At 36.4% G+C, this 12,106-nt stretch overlaps 1 long non-coding RNA gene across 1 annotated transcript; it reads right to left on the bottom strand.

The window, feature by feature from the left end:
* Window positions 1-2,943: 2,943 nt before the first annotated feature.
* LOC143732810 (uncharacterized) lies at window positions 2,944-9,806 on the bottom strand. Its single transcript, XR_013201182.1, has 5 exons — window positions 9,678-9,806; window positions 6,045-6,108; window positions 5,867-5,938; window positions 3,495-3,551; window positions 2,944-3,095 (listed from the first exon to the last, which is right to left on the bottom strand). It is a non-coding gene; the product is annotated as an uncharacterized LOC143732810 (long non-coding RNA).
* Between the last annotated feature and the right edge of the window lie 2,300 nt (window positions 9,807-12,106).

The following is a 12,106-nucleotide window of genomic DNA, read 5'->3' as shown; positions in this document are numbered from 1 at the left end:
ACAGGTGCCGCATTCCCCAGGTCAAGCCACTTCTGAACCAGAAACAGCGGCAGAAGCGCCTGACCTGGGCTACAGAGAAGCAGCACTGGAGTACCCACAGTCAGTGATGGTCTGGGGTGCCATGTCAACTGCTGGTGTTGGTCCACTGTGTTTTATCAAGGGCAGGGTCAATGCAGCTAGCTATCAGGAGATTTTGGAGCACTTCATGCTTCCATCTGCTGAAAAGCTTTATGGAGATGAAGATTTCATTTTTCAGCACGACCTGGCACCTGCTCACAGTGCCAAAACCACTGGTAAATGGTTTACTTACCATGGTATTACTGTGCTCAATTGGCCTGCCAACTCTCCTGACCTGAACCCCATAGAGAATCTGTGGGATATTGTGAAGAGAAAGTTGAGAGACGCAAGACCCAACACTCTGGATGAGCTTAAGGCCGCTATCGAAGCATCCTGTGCCTCCATAACACCTCAGCAGTGCCACAGGCTGATTGCCTCCATGCCACGCCGCAATTTCTTCCTGTGTCTTACCCTCTTGCTTGAGGGTGTCAATGATGGCCTTCTGGACAGCAGTCAGGTCGGCAGTCTTACCCATGATTGCGGTTTTGAGTAATGAAACAGGCTGGGAATTTTTAAAAGCCTCAGGAATCTTTTGCAGGTGTTTAGAGTTAATTAGTTGATTCAGATGATTAGGTTAATAGCTCGTTTAGAGAACCTTTTCATGATATGCTAATTTTTTGAGATAGGAATTTTGGGTTTTCATGAGCTGTATGCCAAAATCATCAGTATTAAAACAATAAAAGACCTGAAATATTTCAGTTGGTGTGCAATGAATCTAAAATATATGAAAGTTTAATTTTTATCATTACATTATGGAAAATAATGAACTTTATCACAATATGCTAATTTTTTGAGAAGGACCTGTACATCGCGAATGTTGAAACATTTTGATTCTAATGAGAGAGTTGTGTGAGCATAATGCCCTTACTTGGCTTTATTTTATTTTATTTATTTTTTTATTCTTGTTCTGTTCTGAATATTACATTTAAAGAGTTTGTTGTGGAATATGTTTTGTGTATTTTTTAAGCATGCAGCAAACTATAGGCTATTAATTGGTCTTGGCTTGATCAAATTATTTCAGAATAGACTTTGCGTTGCAATCGCGTCAAGGATCAGAAAGTGCACGTGCATCATCAGAAGTGGTAAAAAAAAGTGCTGAGCTGATTTTTTTCTGTGCACAAGCCTATGGGTTGCGTCAAAAAAAAAAGAAAAAAGGGTCCCTCTGGAATAAGTTTGAAAACCACTGTGGTAGGCTACAAAATCAAAATGTAAAGTTAGTAAAGCCAACATATTAAGGGTTTACACATATGCATGTTTACATTGTTTAGGCCACGTTCACTACAGAGTTTGGTTATTTACAGGAGTGACAACCGCATTCAAGAACTAAATTCACTCCCAAAAAATGCAGGTCATGATTGATGAGTTTATTAAATCTGTGTTTGCAGAACTGAACAACTAGTTGTTAATGCAGCGACGACATGGAGAGTATATATATATATATATATATATAATTTCTTTTGACCTCGCATTCTTTGGTACCCAGTGACACACCTGTGTGAAAGGCTTATTATGCGGCTCATTATGCGGCTCATTATGCAGGTCATTTCGCGGCTCATTATGCAGGTCATTTCGCGGCTCATTATGCAGGTCATTGTCTTCTCAGGTGTGAATCATGTAACCACTGCACCCAAAAATACAAACATGTAATGTTGCTCACATATTATGGTAGCCCTGTTTGTGCTAAATAGAGTGTACTGACAATTTTGCCATTAATATGTTTATAAGCAACTAAAAAAGCACAAATGTCAGGGCATGTCAAAACATCTCAAGGATCCCAAAAACACCTTATGCCCCAGAGGGTTAAAAGCAGTCTTAACACATCTTATCTTACCTGTGAGGATGGTATTTTACATTACTGTGGTCAAATCGCTTACACTAAACGGGCTACACTGTTTTCATGTTTATGGCTGTGAGATGCAAAACCTTTACAAGTTTGACAGTGACTCCAGTATTCACTCACTGAACTTTAGCATGATGAGCAGTTTAAACTTTATTAGTAATACTGTACGCACTTACACAACATCTTCAGCTGAGTCATACAGTATGTCAGCTCTGTAATCTCAACTGTGGCCAATAAATAAGTAAAAGAATAAGCGTTTGACACTATTTGACATGAGAGAGCTGGAGTGGCATCAGAAATACAAGCCTAAACATTAAGAAAATGTACCGGCAACACTTTACAATAAGGTCTCACTTGATAATATTATTTACTTCAGAATTACCAAAACATTATTAGGGTCAAAAGTTGTATCTGGTAGTTAGTTAAAGCACTGTGAACTAGCATGAACATTTTTATTAACTAACATTAAATATTAATAAAGAGTGTCAACATGTATTGCTCATGGTTAGTTCATGTTAATTAATGCATTAACTTAAGTTGACAAATGAGACTGTTCAGAGTCTCCAACCTGTTTTTCTTTTTGGACATGATACCATGGTAAAACCATACAGTGACAAAGTTCACTTCAGTGCTTAACTTGCTTAAAAGCTTTTTTTTAACATGTTCTTGAAATTTCTAAACCTATTTTTTTTTTACAGTCTATGGTCTAAACCCATTAAACATGAAAGTATAATGCAAAGTTTTCTAGTGAGACAGTATCCAAGCGGTTTAATTCATAGCATTTAATTCAACTTAAAAATGAATTGAACTAAAATTAATTCATTAGAACTAAAATTAATTCATTAACACTAAACTTTAAACAAAAATATATAAATGCCCCTGTAAAAAGACCAGACATCTGTATTTTTGGTTCATCTTTCAATAAAAAGCTGTGACAGACGGGCTGAAAACTGATCCAAGTTAATGCTCTAACCGTACCATACCAACCTTGTTTATAAAACCTAGCATTTGTGTGTTTAAGTGTGTGTGAGCGTGCGCGCGCGCGCGTGTGTGTGTGTGTGTGTGTAACAGATTAGTGGCAGCATCATTTCAGCTCTTCTGTTGATGATGCTGGAGTCACATTTTCTTCTGGTCCCTCCTGAAACATACAGAACCAAGAGATAAATAAATTCACAGTTGTTTTATTTCATGGATTTTTCTATATCAGTTCTTCTATATATAAAAAAAAGTTTATATCATACTTATTACATTCGCATATAGGGCTGGTTAAAAAAAAGAAAAAGAAAACGTTCAGGGTTTTGACACTGTATATGCAACCAAACAAATAGGAACATTTACCTACATATATTTTGATATATTTATTAAAAAAAATAGACTTTCAGGAACATTATCACACAAACCAACCACTGAAAAGGAGAGATTTACCAAAATGAACTGAACTTACCAACTCAAACACTCTTTAAGAAGCTGTTTTTCATGGTTTGCTATCATTTTAGGGAGATTTAGTCATGATCCACACACAAAGTGCAATGCTCACCTTCACCTTCTCCAGTTCTGAGCCTCCGGGCAGTGATTTCTGTGGGATGCGGAAGGCCTAACAAATCAAAAGACAGATATTCAACGTGGTCCTCTATATTAAAGTGCTCCCGTTGTGGCTTTCATGCATGGTATAATACAGCTGTTTGTAAATGTAAAAGGTCTGCAAAGATCAAAGTGCAGATAAATGGAGTTATGGTGTCCTAAAAGAATGAATCGATCATTTTCATGATCGATTTATGAAAATGAAAAACACATCAGTAATTCCAGTTTCACTTTCTGCTGAACCTGTGTAGGTTTGTATCTAATTTGCATAATGCCAGCCTCTGGTCTTGATTGGCTGAACAGCGTCTCTTAGCTCCGCCCTCAAACACTGTAGTTTATCTGAATTTGGTTCGTGTTGTTCATGTCGAGAAGACGCTGCTTTCTGAGATTGATACGGTAAAACCGAAGCCCGTCTACGGAAAGCCTGGCCTCTCCCTATTAAGTCCTATTGTACCGTATTTTGGTTGTAGTTCCACCAGAGTTCCACTGAGGGGCGATCATCCGACTGCAAAATGAATGGGAGTCTATGGAGCTAGACGGCACCCGATTGCCGTTGAGAAATATCTGATTTGATTGTAGGTTTTGCAAGTTCAACATAGGTTATAGGTGGAAAGTTGAATGAACGAGTACTTATGTCCTTTCGATTTCTTACAGGTCGAGTTGTTGTTGCCCATTACATGCTAGCATTCTGCTAATGAACGCTGATTGGTCAGTGAAGGACTGATTACGACCAGAGATACCGCTTGATGGCATCGTGGCATCCGAAGCGGGACCAGAATGTTAAGGCGGACTTAACTCTTCTGGCACGTGTATTTCCCTGTGTCAGCTGTGTTGTCGATGCCTCGAGAGAAAAGAAAGTGCAGATCGCGAAAGCACCAAAGTGACTGAAGGATTGCCGTAAAGCAGAATCTCTGGTCGTAAGATGTGTATGACGTCATTGGCATTTTAAAAGACTTTTTAAAGCAAATAAGTGACTCTAAAAAATCTAACACCCAGTAATCTGTAATTTCTTTGCATCTCCTTTCGAATACATCATTCAAATTATTAGACAAAAAATTATATCCTGAGAAAAGTGGATTTTGAGGAGTATATCTCCATAGACCTCCATTCATTCTGCACTCGTCCTGTGAGCGCCCTCATGTGGAGCCAGAGTGGAACTGCAACCAGTTCAGAAGCCGGAAGTTTACTGGGAGTGAAACTTTTCCCCATATTAGACATTCTCTGGTAAAACCAAGTGTGCCGCACAAGCCAAAGCGTCTCGATCGCCCCCCGGTGGCCGGTCCTAGTATAGCTCATAAACCCCGCCTCCCCATGTTATTCAACGGGACGTGAGACCAACTAAACAATTAAATGACACTTCACATATCTTTTTTCCAAAGATAGTTTCTGTCATTTACTGTAGTTTCCATCACGCTGATGTAATTTCAAGTGTTTGTTTTTAAAATAAGTTTGTTTTTAGTTTGTTATTTGATGTTATAAAAACGGCGCTGTGACGTACATGATTGACAGCTGTGATTGACAGGTTCTCGGAGCGAAGTAGTCACTGAAGCAACAACAGACTTTTTTTCGGGATCTTTGGAGGACCGAGGAGATTGGAGCTTTAAATTTAATATCTAAATTTCTATAATTAATTATTTCACACCAACATAATGGTTTGTTTCGCAGCAGAGGCGCGTGCTTGCGCTTGATTCAGCGAGAGTGAGGGCGGGACCAGAGCGGGACGTCGGCTTTACTTCCTGCTCATTACTGCGCAGGTCTGGTCCCGAGATCGCTACTGCACAGACTCAAGTCCCAAGATGTCAGCGCCGTATCGGGACAATGGCGGGTTCACTTCTCGCCGATGGAAGAGAACGAATGGGCGTCGTCTATCTTTTTTTACAGTCTATGGGTAAAACCCACGGCATCAATACTGTTCATATCAATATGTGTCGAGACCTGAGATTCAGATATGATGAGCATTTGCTTTCTGACCAATCAGAGCAGAGCAGCTCTCAGAGAGGCGGGGCTTAGAGAGACTGAATCCTTGATCGGAGCGTTTCAGACATGGATATTATGAGAAAATTAAAGAGTTTTTTGACTTTGGATGCAAGTAAAACCTGTGTTACAGACTGAAAAAAAAAACATTAGGAGCCTTTAAAATACATAATAGAGCCACTTTAACATGCATTCTTACACCACTGTGGTGTTTCCTTCAAATGCTTGAACCGTCATACAAGATGTGTAATTATTGAGTTGGCAGCTATAACAGTTCATGTGCATTTACTGTACATCAATGATGCAACTAACAGTTATTAATTCATTTGTTAAAGTAAAGAGGTTTTCTTCCACCTTTTTAGCTTGCTGGACTTCGTCTGTAGACTTAGACCTGCTCTTCACGGCGTGTCTCTGGGGTGAAGTGGACTGCACACACACACATAGAGAGAGAGAGAGAGAGAGAGAGAGAGATTCAGCACAGTAAATGAACACATCAGCAAAAGTGACTGTCAGCTCGGTGGGCTTTACTCACCTTCTGATCCATGATTTAACTGTGTAAACACAAGCAGACGCTCTCCTCAAACACAATGCTCTGCCTGAGAGAATAAAGCAGTCATTAATGCAGCTCAATGTTACGAACACTAGAGGTCCCTACAGCACACGCATCAACTCTAGAAGAAAACAATATACAGCCCTGTAAAGCCGGACATACTGTATGAAATAATGGAAAAAATCTAATTTCTTTCTCTAATTTTTTTATCCTTAGATATGCTAACTAATATATATATGTGTGTGTGTGTGTGTGTGTGTTATCATATTTGATACATCAGGCTTTTATGTCTTTTATATGTATGATATACATATACATTTATATAGTATGATATAAAAAAAACAGCTGCATTTTATTTAGAGGCACAAATTGTGCAAAAATATGCGATTTGGTGCAGATGCTGATATTTGATGAAATTCTGATAACTTGCTCTGATAACTAGCTCTGTTTTACATACAATACAATGATTGAGAACAAATAAATATTCCTCAAAAACCTGATCATATTTTTAGACTCACATTTGAACATGATTTTTTAAATTTATTTTTTTTACCCAAGTTGTATCAACCCAGTAAGTGTTCATCTTGAAATATAACTAAAGACATCAGTTATTCTTACATAATTTCACAGCAGAAAGACACATTAGGTTGGCGTTTCTACAATTATACTAAAAGACTTTTACTTGGTTAAAAAACTAAAACCATCAGGAGGAGATCGTGTGTGTGATGTCGATCATTTAGAGGCCGTAGAAATGTGTGTATCAGATACACACACTAATTTTAACATGTTCTTCAGTCTTCAAAAGCACAAAAAAGTAATTATTTAGAATGTAAAGAATTCACTTAAAAAAATAAAAGTTGATTCTAAAACGAGAAAAGTACTTTGCATTAATTCTCAGGTCTGTCATTCCACATAACATCTACTTTCAAGATTTCACACCAAAAATTAGAAGCCGGAACGTCTTGAGGGTGAATTTACACTGACAAAACTGTCATCTTAAAATCAACCATACATAAACTCGCAGATAGAGACCAGAGATGAACACGCGTCCAGTGTGTGTGTGTGTGTGAAGTTAAAGCGAAAGCAATGAGGCGTAGTGTGAGAGGTTAAGCTCTCGATGTGAAGAGCTCTGTGGCTCGAGGAGGAAAACACACTTCCTATCGATTCATACACACCAGTGAGTCAACAGCACTGAAGGTGACGTTTCTGAGGCCGAGGAGCGCTTATACAGCCTCACACACACACACACACACCTGAAAGAACAACCAATGAGTGATCCGCACATTCTAACATTGTTCTCTGAGCTGTGCTATTTGTTCCTTTCGCTCTCTAGGACACAGAAAAAGCCGTCTCTCAAAGTTTTCTGAGGCCACTGTGACTGAGGGAGGAAGGGGAAGGACGCATAATGTAATAAAATCTCATAAAATAGGCCTATATGAATAAAATCATCATCATAATAAATAACACAATACTCTTAATAATAAAATTTAATTCGAGAAGACAATCAAAATGTTACTTATAATAAAAAAGTGTTACTTATATTAAATCGACTAAATTATTAATTACATAAAATATGAAATAAACAATCGTAATCTAAAGAAAAATAATAAACTCATAATAATAATAAACTAAAATGTTAGAATACAATCAAAATGTATAATATATTACATAAATTATATAATAAAATTACATAAAATATACGAATAATAAAATAGTAATACTACTCTAAAATGCTAAAAAACAAAAGCAAATTTAAATATATTGCTTATATAATATTACATATATTATCCTAATTATAATACAATTATATCATTTAAAATTTATATAATTATAAAAATGATAATATATGTGATTATAATTTATGTAGGCTAATATTATATAAGCAATGCATTTAAATTTGTTTTTTGCTGAAAAGAACAATTAAAATATATTTCTTATATAACATGCAATTTATATATACATATAGCCTACATATATATATTATAATATAAATAATAACATTTATTTTCCCTCCCTCAATAACCATTTTAATTAAAGAACGCAGTTCTTGAAAATTGTAAAATTACACAATGATTTTTGGTTAAATCAACCAATACAACAACCAAAAACTATTTTCTGTTAATAAAAAAGTAAAAGCAAGCAGCATTGTCATAATGACACCAGAAGAAGCCATTATTATTAAATATTGTGCTGGACAACGAGGCCTTCGAGTCCAACAGGTCGAGAGTCTCTGATCTGTCGGGTGTTTTTGCTCATTTATTGTGTGGTTTAGAAAAATCTCAGAGTCCAACCTGAAGTATGAGCAATAATAGCAGAGACGCTGGACTCGTGCAGAAAGAGAGAAAGAGGCTCGAGAGAAAGGGATTTAGACGTGAAACGAGGGACAGATGTGACCTCACTACGCCTCAAATAAGTCGTCTATTGTTAAACTTATCAGCCTGTTTTGTAATTCAAATGAGGATTTAATAACGTTGAGAGGGACACCAACCAAAAAAGCTTCAGTGTTAACTCTTTAAAGACTCATGAACACCAATCCAGGTTTATGTCTTTGTGCTTTGATCAATTCAAATTGGATGTCACCGTTAAAGCACAAACTTAACCCTTATTTTCTTACCCAACTATAGTAGGCTAATACTTGCTATCTTTTAAAGCATCTTGGAATCTAAATATCAAACATTTAATACCACTACAATAATTGAAAGATAGAAATCTGTCAATCATATTGTCATGCTGTGATATTTCCTTCCCGTCAGTGAGTCAAACCTGCAGTGTATATTTAACAGCACTAACACCTTCATTTGCTGCACATAAATTACTAAAGTCCCCCTGTGGGGGAAATCCAGCTTTTAATGTTGTTTATATGTCTATGTGTTGTTTTTAATACGCTTTAACACAAACCATGTGTAAATTCATAATTCTACAGCATTGCTGAGTATTTTCTCCTTAAAACTGCAGTGAACCAAAGACAGTCTCAAAAACACGGTTTGAAATCGCTGGTGTTTCTGACGTCACAAACGACCTTGTAACCAATCAGATCAAAGTGTGATCGTCAACGAGTGGATCTCTGAGTGAGTGAGTGAGTGGAGGCGGGGCTCATCTGCATATTCATAGAACCGCGCATACTAAATGAGGCACGGGTGTCGAGTTACATTCAAGATATTTTAAGACGTGAAAAAACTTTTAAATGTCATTTTGGTGATCAAAGATGAGTTTTAAGGGATAAAATAATTGACTACAGGGGAAAACATTCAGTGGAGAGGACAGAAATAGACATTATCATCTTCCATATAGACACTGTGTGAGGTAAAATGCATTAATGAGACATGAAGAGCATATATTTGATGATGTCTGACATCATGACTGCAGAACCACAGCTCTGATTTTCAGGAACCGAAACACATTTTGTCCATTTGAGTTCAGTTACTGAATAGAAATGCTGTTCTAGTCAATTTGCCCTTCAGTGATTCAGGAACAACAGACGCATACAAATACAGCCGTATAACACACATACTGATGTTCTCAGGAGGTCATTATACAATAGCTTTCCAGTAAATGCAGTAAAAACACAGAAAAACAATGGAGAGATTATAAGAGAGAGAGAATAATGAGACTTACCCTCCTCCTGTGTGTCAGTAAGTGTGTAGTCAGTCAGTGAGTGAGTCCTCCTCGCTTCACGATGCAGTCGCTCCATCCCTCCCTCCCTTTCACACACTCACCTCATTCATATTTTCACACACACCAGGCCAGTCACGAACACATGAGTGTAACGAGGGCGAGAGAGAGAGAAGGGTTGCACACTAAAAATGCGTATGTTCACATTCTTGCCAATTTTAAATTATACACTTTATTATAGTTTTATTTATACGATTTATAAATACTTTGAATTAGATTTTTTTTGTTGGTAATTTAAGTTTCATTTTAGTCATTTAGTTGTGTGATTGTGCCATTTTATTAGGTTTTTATTTATATATAGTATATAAATAAGTTGCAGAAGGTTGATAACACTAGCAACATTAGTAAAAAAGCTTCCAAAAACCAAGATATAGTGCAAAAAGTATTTATACAGTGTTGCACGACACTCAAATTTTTCGAGTTTCACCTGTGTATAAATATATATATATATACACACTATAATAAAACTATTTTATATATACTATAATAAAACTATTTTATATATATATATATATATATATATATATATATATATATATATATATATATACACACACACACACACAGGTGGAACTCGAAAAATTAGAATATCGTACAACAGTTCATGTATTTCAGTAATTCAAATTAAAAGGTGAAACTAATATATTTAGCATGTATAACTATTTACATATGCATGAATAAACTTTTCAGAGGGCCGAAATTTCTGTATTTAAAATCCTTTTTTTATTGACTTCAAGTAATATTCTAAGATTTTGAATTAACATAAGCTGTAAAACATATTCATCAAAATTATAACTTTTGCATGATATTCTAATATTTCGAGTTGCATATGTATGTGATTATATATATATATATATATATATATATATATATATATATATGTGTGTGTGTGTGTGTGTCTGTGTGTGTCTAATATATATATATATATATATATATATATATATATATATATATAAATGAATATATAGATAAGCAATATAACAAACACAAGTGCTGTTTTCTTGAATATCAGCATGTTCGCATAATATATATATATATATATATATATATATATATATTTTAAGGCTTCAGATTCTAGAAGAGAGCATTTGATTGGACAGAAACTCTGATGAGAAACTGAAGTGCAGTGATGTCATCAAAATCATTGATCCATATAGGAGGAAGAAGACTAAGCTTTAAATGCTTATATCTTGTAAATGTGAATTTTGTTATTGTTTTGGAGCAAACTAGCATATAGATAACAGTAAGGCTAACATTCATACTAAAAGCAAAAAAAAAACTTCAATTTTGATTTCATGGGGACTTTATTGTTAATATCGTTAAATAATTGTAAAACGTTACCTTTTTAAAATTATTTTTACTTTAGTTTTATTACTTTAAACTTATTTCAGTTGAGCAAATGAGCTTTCAGTCAATTATCAAAAGATTTTTTCTATTTTTTACGTTAACAATAACACTCAATATTGCTTCCCTGATCAACTTTTTTTGGACATGCAATATATGACAACCATAACAGAGAGTAATAAGGTAACACGATCTCCACACCCGATAGAGAAACAAACAGAACGCTTCATTGCTATTGTTTAAACGACAGTACATGACTATCAAAACCACAGAAGACGTATTTAAAGGTGCAGTGTGATTTTTAGCAGCATCTAGTGGTGAGGTTACGAATTGCATCCAACAGAAGTTACGGTGGCCGACAGGAAAATATGTTGTCGTCTGAGATAGCAGAGAGTAGCAGTTCAGCAATGAGGTTTCTTTACAAGGATAAATTAAGAAATTATGTTTACTTAATTATTCAGTAAAACTATGTTATTGCGAATATTATTGTTACTTGTTCATCATCGTGTCAGTGTTTTATTCGCTGAACTAATCTTGCTTCCTTGCACGAAGAGCAACATAGTAATGAAACGCGTTTGTCCGTTTAGGGCCACCGTAGAAACATGTCGGCGCATTTCAATGATGGGGAACCCGTGGTGTGTGTAGACAGAAACTGCTCATTCTAAGTTAATACAAATATAATTGTTCATTAAGTAAGGTCTTTATACACCACTGAAAACTTCTTTTTCAAGGTAGTGAGGAAACGCGCTCTGTAGTGCTGCGTGTTCGCTGTAGCGCTGCGTGTTCGCTGTAGCGCTGCGTGTTCGCTGTAGCGCTGCGTGTTCGCTGTAGCGCTGTGTGTTCGCTGTAGCGCTGCGTGTTCGCTGTAGCGCTGCCTGTTCGCTGTAGCGCTGCCTGTTCGCTGTAGCGCTGCCTGTTCGCTGTAGCGCTGCCTGTTCGCTGTAGCGCTGCCTGTTCGCTGTAGCGCTGCCTGTTCGCTGTAGCGCTGCCTGTTCGCTGTAGCGCTGCCTGTTCGCTGTAGCGCTGCC

Source organism: Siphateles boraxobius, unplaced genomic scaffold, assembly GCF_051911475.1.
Source record: "Siphateles boraxobius isolate OS27281-9 unplaced genomic scaffold, OSU_SipBor_1 123, whole genome shotgun sequence".
Lineage (NCBI taxonomy): Eukaryota > Metazoa > Chordata > Actinopteri > Cypriniformes > Leuciscidae > Siphateles > Siphateles boraxobius.
Note: the sequence above shows the minus strand (reverse complement) of the source record. Positions and strands in the feature narration are given on the sequence as shown.